Raw genomic sequence first — 10,000 nt, 5'->3', positions numbered from 1 at the left:
CGTGTCTTCAAGTCGTAAAGGAGGTCATGTATTTATGTCTTAAAGGAGGTCATGTCTTCAAGTCGTAAAGGAGGTCATGTCTTCATGTCTTAAAGGAGGTCATGTCTTCAAGTCTTAAAGGAGGTCATGTCTTCATGTCTTCAAGTCTTAAAGGAGGTTGTGTCTTCAAGTCTTAAAGAGGTTGTGTCTTCAAGTCTTAAAGGAGGTTGTGTCTTCATGTCTTCAAGGAGGTCATGTCTTCAAGTCTTAAAGAGGTCGTGTCTTCATGTCTTCAAGGAGGTCATGTCTTCAAGTCTTAAAGGAGGTCGTGTCTTCATGTCGTAAAGAGGTCATGTCTTCAAGTCTTAAAGGAGGTTGTGTCTTCAAGTCGTAAAGGAGGTCATGTATTTATGTCTTAAAGGAGGTCATGTCTTCAAGTCGTAAAGGAGGTCATGTCTTCATGTCTTAAAGGAGGTCATGTCTTCAAGTCTTAAAGGAGGTCATGTCTTCATGTCTTCAAGTCTTAAAGGAGGTTGTGTCTTCAAGTCTTAAAGAGGTTGTGTCTTCAAGTCTTAAAGGAGGTTGTGTCTTCATGTCTTCAAGGAGGTCATGTCTTCAAGTCTTAAAGAGGTCGTGTCTTCATGTCTTCAAGGAGGTCATGTCTTCAAGTCTTAAAGGAGGTCGTGTCTTCATGTCGTAAAGAGGTCGTGTCTTCAAGTCTTAAAGAGGTCATGTCTTCATGTCTTAAAGGAGGTCGTGTCTTCAAGTCGTAAAGGAGGTCGTGTCTTCAAGTCTTAAAGGAGGTCATGTCTTCATGTCTTAAAGGAGGTCATGTCTTCAAGTCGTAAAGGAGGTTGTGTCTTCAAGTCGTAAAGGAGGTTGTGTCTTCAAGTCTTAAAGGAGGTAATGTCTTCATGTCTTAAAGGAGGTCATGTCTTCATGTCGTAAAGGAGGTTGTGTCTTCAAGTCTTAAAGGAGGTAATGTCTTCATGTCTTAAAGGAGGTCATGTCTTCAAGTCTTAAAGAGGTCATGTCTTCAAGTCTTAAAGGAGGTCGTGTCTTCAAGTCTTAAAGGAGGTCGTGTCTTCATGTCTTAAAGGAGGTCATGTCTTCAAGTCTTAAAGGAGGTTGTGTCTTCATGTCTTAAAGGAGGTCATGTCTTCATGTCGTAAAGGAGGTCATGTCTTCATGTCGTAAAGGAGGTCATGTCTTCATGTCTTAAAGGAGGTCATGTCTTCAAGTCGTAAAGGAGGTCGTGTCTTCAAGTTTTAAAGGAGGTCATGTCTTCATGTCTTAAAGGAGGTCATGTCTTCAAGTCTTAAAGGAGGTTGTGTCTTCATGTCTTAAAGGAGGTCATGTCTTCAAGTCTTAAAGGAGGTTGTGTCTTCATGTCTTAAAGGAGGTCATGTCTTCATGTCGTAAAGGAGGTCATGTCTTCATGTCGTAAAGGAGGTCATGTCTTCATGTCTTAAAGGAGGTCATGTCTTCAAGTCGTAAAGGAGGTCGTGTCTTCAAGTCTTAAAGGAGGTCATGTCTTCAAGTCGTAAAGGAGGTCGTGTCTTCAAGTCTTAAAGGAGGTCATGTCTTCATGTCTTAAAGGAGGTCATGTCTTCAAGTCGTAAAGGAGGTCGTGTCTTCAAGTCTTAAAGGAGGTCATGTCTTCATGTCTTAAAGGAGGTCATGTCTTCAAGTCGTAAAGGAGGTTGTGTCTTCAAGTCGTAAAGGAGGTTGTGTCTTCAAGTCTTAAAGGAGGTAATGTCTTCATGTCTTAAAGGAGGTCATGTCTTCATGTCGTAAAGGAGGTTGTGTCTTCAAGTCTTAAAGGAGGTAATGTCTTCATGTCTTAAAGGAGGTCATGTCTTCAAGTCTTAAAGAGGTCATGTCTTCAAGTCTTAAAGGAGGTCGTGTCTTCAAGTCTTAAAGGAGGTCGTGTCTTCATGTCTTAAAGGAGGTCATGTCTTCAAGTCTTAAAGGAGGTTGTGTCTTCATGTCTTAAAGGAGGTCATGTCTTCATGTCGTAAAGGAGGTCATGTCTTCATGTCGTAAAGGAGGTCATGTCTTCATGTCTTAAAGGAGGTCATGTCTTCAAGTCGTAAAGGAGGTCGTGTCTTCAAGTCTTAAAGGAGGTCATGTCTTCATGTCTTAAAGGAGGTCATGTCTTCAAGTCTTAAAGGAGGTCGTGTCTTCATGTCTTAAAGGAGGTCATGTCTTCAAGTCTTAAAGGAGGTTGTGTCTTCATGTCTTAAAGGAGGTCATGTCTTCATGTCGTAAAGGAGGTCATGTCTTCATGTCGTAAAGGAGGTCATGTCTTCATGTCTTAAAGGAGGTCATGTCTTCAAGTCGTAAAGGAGGTCGTGTCTTCAAGTCTTAAAGGAGGTCATGTCTTCATGTCTTAAAGGAGGTCATGTCTTCAAGTCTTAAAGGAGGTCATGTCTTCATGTCTTAAAGGAGGTCGTGTCTTCAAGTCTTAAAGGAGGTCATGTCTTCATGTCTTAAAGGAGGTCATGTCTTCATGTCGTAAAGGAGGTCATGTCTTCAAGTCTTAAAGGAGGTCATGTCTTCATGTCGTAAAGGAGGTCGTGTCTTCATGTCTTAAAGGAGGTCGTGTCTTCAAGTCTTAAAGGAGGTTGTGTCTTCAAGTCTTAAAGGAGGTTGTGTCTTCAAGTCTTAAAGGAGGTTGTGTCTTCAAGTCGTAAAGGAGGTCGTGTCTTCATGTCGTAAAGGAGGTCGTGTCTTCAAGTCTTAAAGAGGTCATGTCTTCAAGTCTTAAAGAGGTCATGTCTTCAAGTCTTAAAGGAGGTCATGTCTTCAAGTCTTAAAGGAGGTCATGTCTTCATGTCTTAAAGGAGGTCATGTCTTCATGTCGTAAAGGAGGTCGTGTCTTCAAGTCGTAAAGGAGGTCGTGTCTTCAAGTCTTAAAGGAGGTCATGTCTTCATGTCGTAAAGGAGGTCATGTCTTCATGTCGTAAAGGAGGTCGTGTCTTCAAGTCTTAAAGGAGGTCATGTCTTCATGTCGTAAAGGAGGTCGTGTCTTCAAGTCTTAAAGGAGGTCATGTCTTCAAGTCTTAACACATTGGGCGCCATGCATTGTGCCCATCATTATGCCCTCTCTGCCACTGCTGTAAGCCTATGGAGATGTTTACCTTCTTTGCAGGGCTATAACTTTTTAAATATTATAACTATATCTGCATTACTATGGCCCATTCAACATCGGGTATCTATCGTTCCGGATGTGGCAACGTTATATTTTTTCATTCATACATTGTTGTGTTAATACCGTCGAGAATATAAGTATGTTTTTAAGCTTTTCTTCTGTAATTCCAAAAACGCTAGTTATAGGCCCTGGAGCATATGATAGATTATCGATTGGCGTTTCTTTCCTATACGCGCTATATTAAAAAATTCAAATGTATATGATCGGTATACATTATGCTTCATCATGCGTGAAGGAAAGGGGGGGGGGTCGTTTATAATTCCTTGATCGTCAGTAACGGCTTTATTTAGTATGGGTTGATATATTGATCAGACTGATTGCAAACAAAGAAATGGACAATCAAGCTGAAAGTAACGTTAGTTGCCTCTTACCGTTCGCCGATGAGACTGGAGGAAAAATATCCCAATTATTTGACGTCGATCTGCTAGATCCATTTCCGGTTTGTATCACGCAATAAACGCCGAAATCATATCGATTATTGCGTTTTGAAAGCGATCCAAATGCACTCGAGTGTGTATATTGATCCACGCCACAATATATCTTTGGCGGAGGAATTTCCTCGATGCACCGATCGCCACTTCCGGTTTGGCGTGAGTGTAACTTGCCCGACCATCCACCAGGTGGCGGTATTGAGGCGTTGCAATATCAGAACAGGGTCCGGCTGCGATCTGGAGGGAGGCTGGATGAATTATGAATGCCATGGCGAAAAACTGAAATATTGATCCAAAACACGTGATACGCCGTTGTTGGCGTTCAACGCATGGCGGGCAATAACGCTTTACGCCGTTCTTGGCGCACAATGTGTTAAAGGAGGTCATGTCTTCAAGTCTTAAAGGAGGTCATGTCTTCAAGTCTTAAAGGAGGTCATGTCTTCAAGTCTTAAAGGAGGTCATGTCTTCAAGTCTTAAAGGAGGTCATGTCTTCAAGTCTTAAAGGAGGTCATGTCTTCAAGTCTTAAAGGAGGTCATGTCTTCAAGTCTTAAAGGAGGTCATGTCTTCAAGTCTTAAAGGAGGTCATGTCTTCATGTCTTAAAGGGGAACTATCTTATAAATGGCCTTTTTGAGAGTTTAGCATTGTTTCCTAGCTATGTGAACTTATATTAATATGATCTATGTCTCAAAATTCTCATATTGGCGCATTCTTCCAATTCTCCTCTCACAATATTCACCCTCACTGAACTGAGTCATTTGAAAATGTGCGCGATATGTGATGTCAGAGAGACACCGCTGCATGATAATGTTGAGATAGAAGATGAGCTCCACACAGTGGCTGGACCCTGACCAGGAGCCCACACAGCCTCTCTCTCCACATGGCTCAAAACGGCTCGAGATCTTGAGGTAGAAAAATGCTGTTTTTGAGGACTTGATTAGAAATACAAAACAATGTGCGGTTAGGTGGCCGAGCAGAGATTGCGTTCGTCACCAGCCCCGGAGCTGTGAGCTGGATTCGCCTGTTCGAATCCAGCTCACAGCTCCGGGGTTGTCACCAGCTTGGCTGGCCGTCTGCACTAATACAATTGGCTGTATTAGAGGGTGGGAGAAGCTGGCGGGGTGGGTCCGGGTCGCTGTAAACAGCGACTCCTACAGTTCGGTCGGGGCGCCTGCTAAGCGCGGATAGGATATATGCAGAATATAGGACAGGCACATATAAGCACTATGCTTCAGTCTGTACCTTTTTCAGTCACTGTAAATAATCAAATATTGATAAATGATGATGTATATTGTACTTTTTTTTGATGACTGAAAAAAAATAAACTACTACTACTACTAAAAAAAAATTCTTAAAGGAGGTCATGTCTTCAAGTCTTAAAGGAGGTCATTTCTTCATGTCTTCAAGTCTTAAAGGAGGTCATGTCTTCAAGTCTTAAAAGAGGTCATTTCTTCATGTCTTCAAGTCTTAAAGGAGGTCATGTCTTCAAGTCTTAAAAGAGGTCATGTCTTCAAGTCTTCAAGTCTTAAAGGAGGTCATGTCTTCAAGTCTTAAAGGAGGTCATGTCTTCAAGTCTTAAAGGAGGTCATGTCTTCATGTCTTCAAGTCTTAAAGGAGGTCATGTCTTCATGTCTTAAAAGAGGTCATGTCTTCAAGTCTTAAAGGAGGTCATGTCTTCAAGTCTTAAAGGAGGTCATGTCTTCATGTCTTCAAGTCTTAACACTTTGGATGCCACGGACGACATAACACGTGTTAGCAGTCCGCCCCCTGAATGCCCACCACGACAATTAGCGTGAATATTTTTTTATTAGAATTCATATTTCATCAACCGAGTCTACCGTTGGGAAACCAGCCCCACCAGGAGCTCAGATGTGTAATGCACCCTTTTGGAATGGACTCAATGAAAATGGATGAGAAAAAAAAACTCCGGAATCCACATTTGACTTCTCACGCATGTAACCGGAGATGATCCCTGTCATTGTGGAGCCTCAGGAATGCGTGGAATATGTGTTTACAGTACGTTGCATTGGATCAATAAAAGGATTGATTTTTGGAATGGCGATCAGGAATTGGAATAATCTTTTTGGATACCATCTGATCTCAGGTAAGGAATCTATTTTACCAGTCTTAGGATAATCAGACCTGTTTTCACGGAGATATAAGCTTTTCCCCTATGTGTGATATGGCTGTTTGGCTGTGCGAGCGATCAGGAACTAAGAGAATCGATTTTCAGCTTGCGGCACCAGCGTGCATACTTACACATATACTATCGATAATCTAGCGTTTATTTGAAAACGATTCATAAATAGGCCGAAAAATGACAACGTTCTAGAATATTCCAGTACAGGGCGTTTATCACAGAATCTTTTTTCCCCCTTGAAAACGAGGGCTTTTCTAAATGCTATAAAGCGGAAATGAACCGATAAAAAAACAATCCGCTTCGACAATGTTGACTGGAAAATGAGTCATTGATAAGCGACGGGCAGATTAGACACATAGCCATAATTTAAAACATAGATTAGACTATATTAACGCTAACATTGAAGTGGATGGTGGGCATTCAAGCACTAAATGTGCGCCCCCTGCTGGGCACTGAAAGTGTTAAAGGAGGTCATGTCTTCAAGTCTTAAAGGAGGTCATGTCTTCAAGTCTTAAAAGAGGTCATGTCTTCAAGTCTTAAAGGAGGTCATGTCTTCATGTCTTCAAGTCTTAAAGGAGGTCATGTCTTCATGTCTTAAAGGAGGTCATGTCTTCATGTCTTAAAAGAGGTCATGTCTTCAAGTCTTAAAGGAGGTCATGTCTTCATGTCTTCAAGTCTTAAAGGAGGTCATGTCTTCAAGTCTTAAAGGAGGTCATGTCTTCATGTCTTCAAGTCTTAAAGGAGGTCATGTCTTCATGTCTTAAAGGAGGTCATGTCTTCATGTCTTCAAGTCTTAAAGGAGGGCATGTCTTCAAGTCTTAAAGGAGGGCATGTCTTCAAGTCTTAAAAGAGGTCATGTCTTCAAGTCTTAAAGGAGGTCATGTCTTCATGTCTTCAAGTCTTAAAGGAGGTCATGTCTTCAAGTCTTAAAGGAGGTCATGTCTTCATGTCTTCAAGTCTTAAAGGAGGTCATGTCTTCATGTCTTAAAGGAGGTCATGTCCTCATGTCTTCAAGTCTTAAAGGAGGGCATGTCTTCAAGTCTTAAAGGAGGGCATGTCTTCAAGTCTTAAAGGAGGGCATGTCTTCAAGTCTTAAAAGAGGTCATGTCTTCATGTCTTCAAGTCTTAAAGGAGGTCATGTCTTCAAGTCTTCAAGTCTTAAAGGAGGTCATGTCTTCAAGTCTTAAAGGCAATGACAATTTAGAATGAGAAAAACACAGACGCTCTCAGTTACATCTGTATGCATGTCAGATGATCCTCTCTGAGATTATGTTGCAGACCCATCCTGCCCTTTGGGCATACAATAAAAATACTGTATATTAAAATATGATACCTCTATTTCCCTCCTCCCATCATTGAAAAACGAAACTTTATTTCCAACGGTCGCAGAGAGGAGAAAAACCTTTCTCATATCTTGTTATGCGTCACGTGAGCGACACAAGGCACTGCATTGGCTGGCTTACTGCCCCCCCCCCCCCCACCCGCCAAGGCATGGTCTCCATTCATCAAATAATGTAGATGAAAACACCTTGTCTTATAGGAACTGCTACCTTATCATTTCATTGAGCTGTAATCAACACAACACAAGGATTCAGTGTCCCCGATGACATCACAGATGGCCATATTCAAACTTAATTTACTCATTTACTATAATAACGGTCAAACTAAATGAACGTGTGCACAACTGTTTTTGGATATGGGTGAGATTATGTGCAAAAGAAATCAGCGGTGAAGTGCCCCTCTAAGGCCCACCCCAAATACCCGGTTTCATTAAAGAAAGCGCAACAAAGCGCGGAGGCAGAGAGACGCTCTGAGTGGCATTTAAAGGGTCTTTGCAGATGCAACTTCAATGCTTGTTGTATGGAAAAGGGGAACATGGAGAACTAGACGTATTACAAATTGACGCGTTGTACGCCACACATTATTTATTTTTTATGACTTGATAGACTCCCTTCCCTCCGGTTTCACAAGACAGTTGCTCCTGAGAATCACATCGTTTTGATGATCTTTTCTCTTTCGCAACGAAGCGACACCCTTTATTGAAGCCCTGTGTTCCTCGGGAGAGCGTGGGGCGGGGTAAGAGCTTCAGCACAGACAGGAACACACACACACACACAGACACACACACACACACGCACACGCACACGCACACACACACAAAGACACGCACAGACACGCATGCATGCACAGACACACGCATGCATGCATACACAGACACACAAACATGCATGCATGCACACACACACACACAGACACACGCATGCATGCGCACACACACACCCAAACGCTCACACACACACACATACGCACACACACAGACAGACACATGCATGCATGCGCACACACAAAGTCAGTGGGCTAAAACAATATACAGTAAATCTAAGGTGCTGTAAGTGGTATTTTATTTCTTTGTTAAAATACGTGTTCTACATCTTAAAATAATAGCTCTACACTCCGACAGCCATCACTGATATAGAGTGTTTGGTCGGTAACATGAGTCTCCCAGTCCCTCCACTCTGCAGTAAACAGAGAATACATTTTCAGGTACCCCATTTCCACTTCATCCAATCAGGAGAGAGGATTTAAAGGTCTGACAAAAATAAGAAATAAAAACTAGTTTTAAGCAAATGTGTCCTTGAAACAAGTAAAATAACCTACCAGTGCAGTAAGAGCATTTGGCTTGGAAAGACTTCTTCTTTTTATTTATTTTTTTACATACATATCCAGTTCAAATAAGCTGTCACAAAGTATAAGGAAAATAACACATTTACTATAAAAAACTGGCTTCCTGAGCCCCCTCCATCCCCAAGCCCGGCAGCCACGAACCCCAACCCCGGAGGACCCGGAGTCCGGCGCTCCCGTGGGCCAAAGCACCACGCCTCTTTAATGCCTCGACCCGCAGAGACCCCGAACCACGCCCCCCCACAGTCAGAGCCACGGCCACCAGACCACAGCCAAAGGGGGCCCAGAAAATATACATCATTAAAATTACAAGAAAAAATTTATATATAAATAAAAAAAGAAAATAAAAAAGTGGACAATGGCACTCGCTTGCTCTGCTCCCCCCCCCCCCCCCCTATCTAGCAATTGAACGTTATATGCGCTCTTTAAGCTTTGCAACCGCTGCCAACCAGATAGCAATATTTGCTTCGTTAACCCCTAAAACTCGTGCAGTGGATATCTCCAGATATATCACATCAAGATAGGTGAGAATCCATACATTCGGACATAACTTATCTGGTTGTATCCAGCGTGAAGCAATCACCTTTTTGGCAGCCGTAAGGCCGGCCAAAATGAGTCTCTTTACATGTACAGAGGTCGGCAATTGAGACTTCTTGAAATAAGTAAACATATCTAGGGTTCTCTCTCCTGCGGGATAAAGAGGGAAGGGATACCAGAACATTTATTTTGTGTTTACTGCAGAGTGGAGGGACTGGGCGACCAGTGTTACTGAACAGACACTATATATCAGTGATGACTGTCAGAATGTAGAGCTATTTAACACTTATTTGAACATAAATATACCACTTACAGCACCACTTTAATTATCTCACGGTCGATAAATGAAAAAAAAGTTCAGGTCCATCTGCTGCTGAAAAAGGAAGGGAAAAACTAGGGATGCACCGATCCGACTTTTTCAGTCCCGATACCGATACCGATACTTGGGTTTGGGTATCGGCCAATACCGATACCGATCCGATACCCATTGTCCAATTTTTTAAGTCAAGTCCATGTATAACCCAATAAGACACACATCTCAACAAGCTTAACAGGTCCATATTAGTCTCTAACTACACACCCTCAAGACCCCTACGCTCTGCATCTTCTGGCCGCCTCAGACCTACTCCTATCCAAGCTCCCGGAGGGTCATCAAAGAGAAGCCGCCTATTCTCAGTCCTTGCCCCACAATGGTGGAATGAACTACCCATCCCAGTTAGGACAGCCGAATCCCGTCCAATCTTTCGCCGTCGACTAAAGACTCACTTCTTCAACCATTATCTGAAATGATTAAAAAAAAAAAAAAAAAAAAAATCTAACCCTGACTAACCTTACTGTCATGCACTTGTCCTAATAAACTAACCTACACTGTAACACGCAACACTTGATGAACATTGTTACTCAGCTGATAGAGTTGTACCCTTCTTGCTGTCTTGTCGTACAGAACTTGTAAGTCGCTTTGGATAAAAGCGTCAGCTAAATGACTAAATGTAAATGTAAATGTAAATATTAACACCCC

General features: G+C 42.2%; 1 protein-coding gene across 1 annotated transcript in view; it reads right to left on the bottom strand.

Annotated features, from left to right (window-relative positions):
* The window catches only part of LOC311248115 (NHS-like protein 2), a gene marked incomplete at its 5' end in the record, with an annotated part of 82,276 nt that overhangs the window by 53,463 nt on the left and 18,813 nt on the right, over positions 1-10,000 (bottom strand). The gene's annotated exons all lie outside the window — the stretch shown is intronic.

The sequence above is a fragment of the Notolepis coatsorum genome, assembly GCF_963971535.1.
Source record: "Notolepis coatsorum genome assembly, contig: SCAFFOLD_545, whole genome shotgun sequence".
Lineage (NCBI taxonomy): Eukaryota > Metazoa > Chordata > Actinopteri > Aulopiformes > Paralepididae > Notolepis > Notolepis coatsorum.
This window is presented reverse-complemented; position numbering and strand designations above follow the sequence as displayed.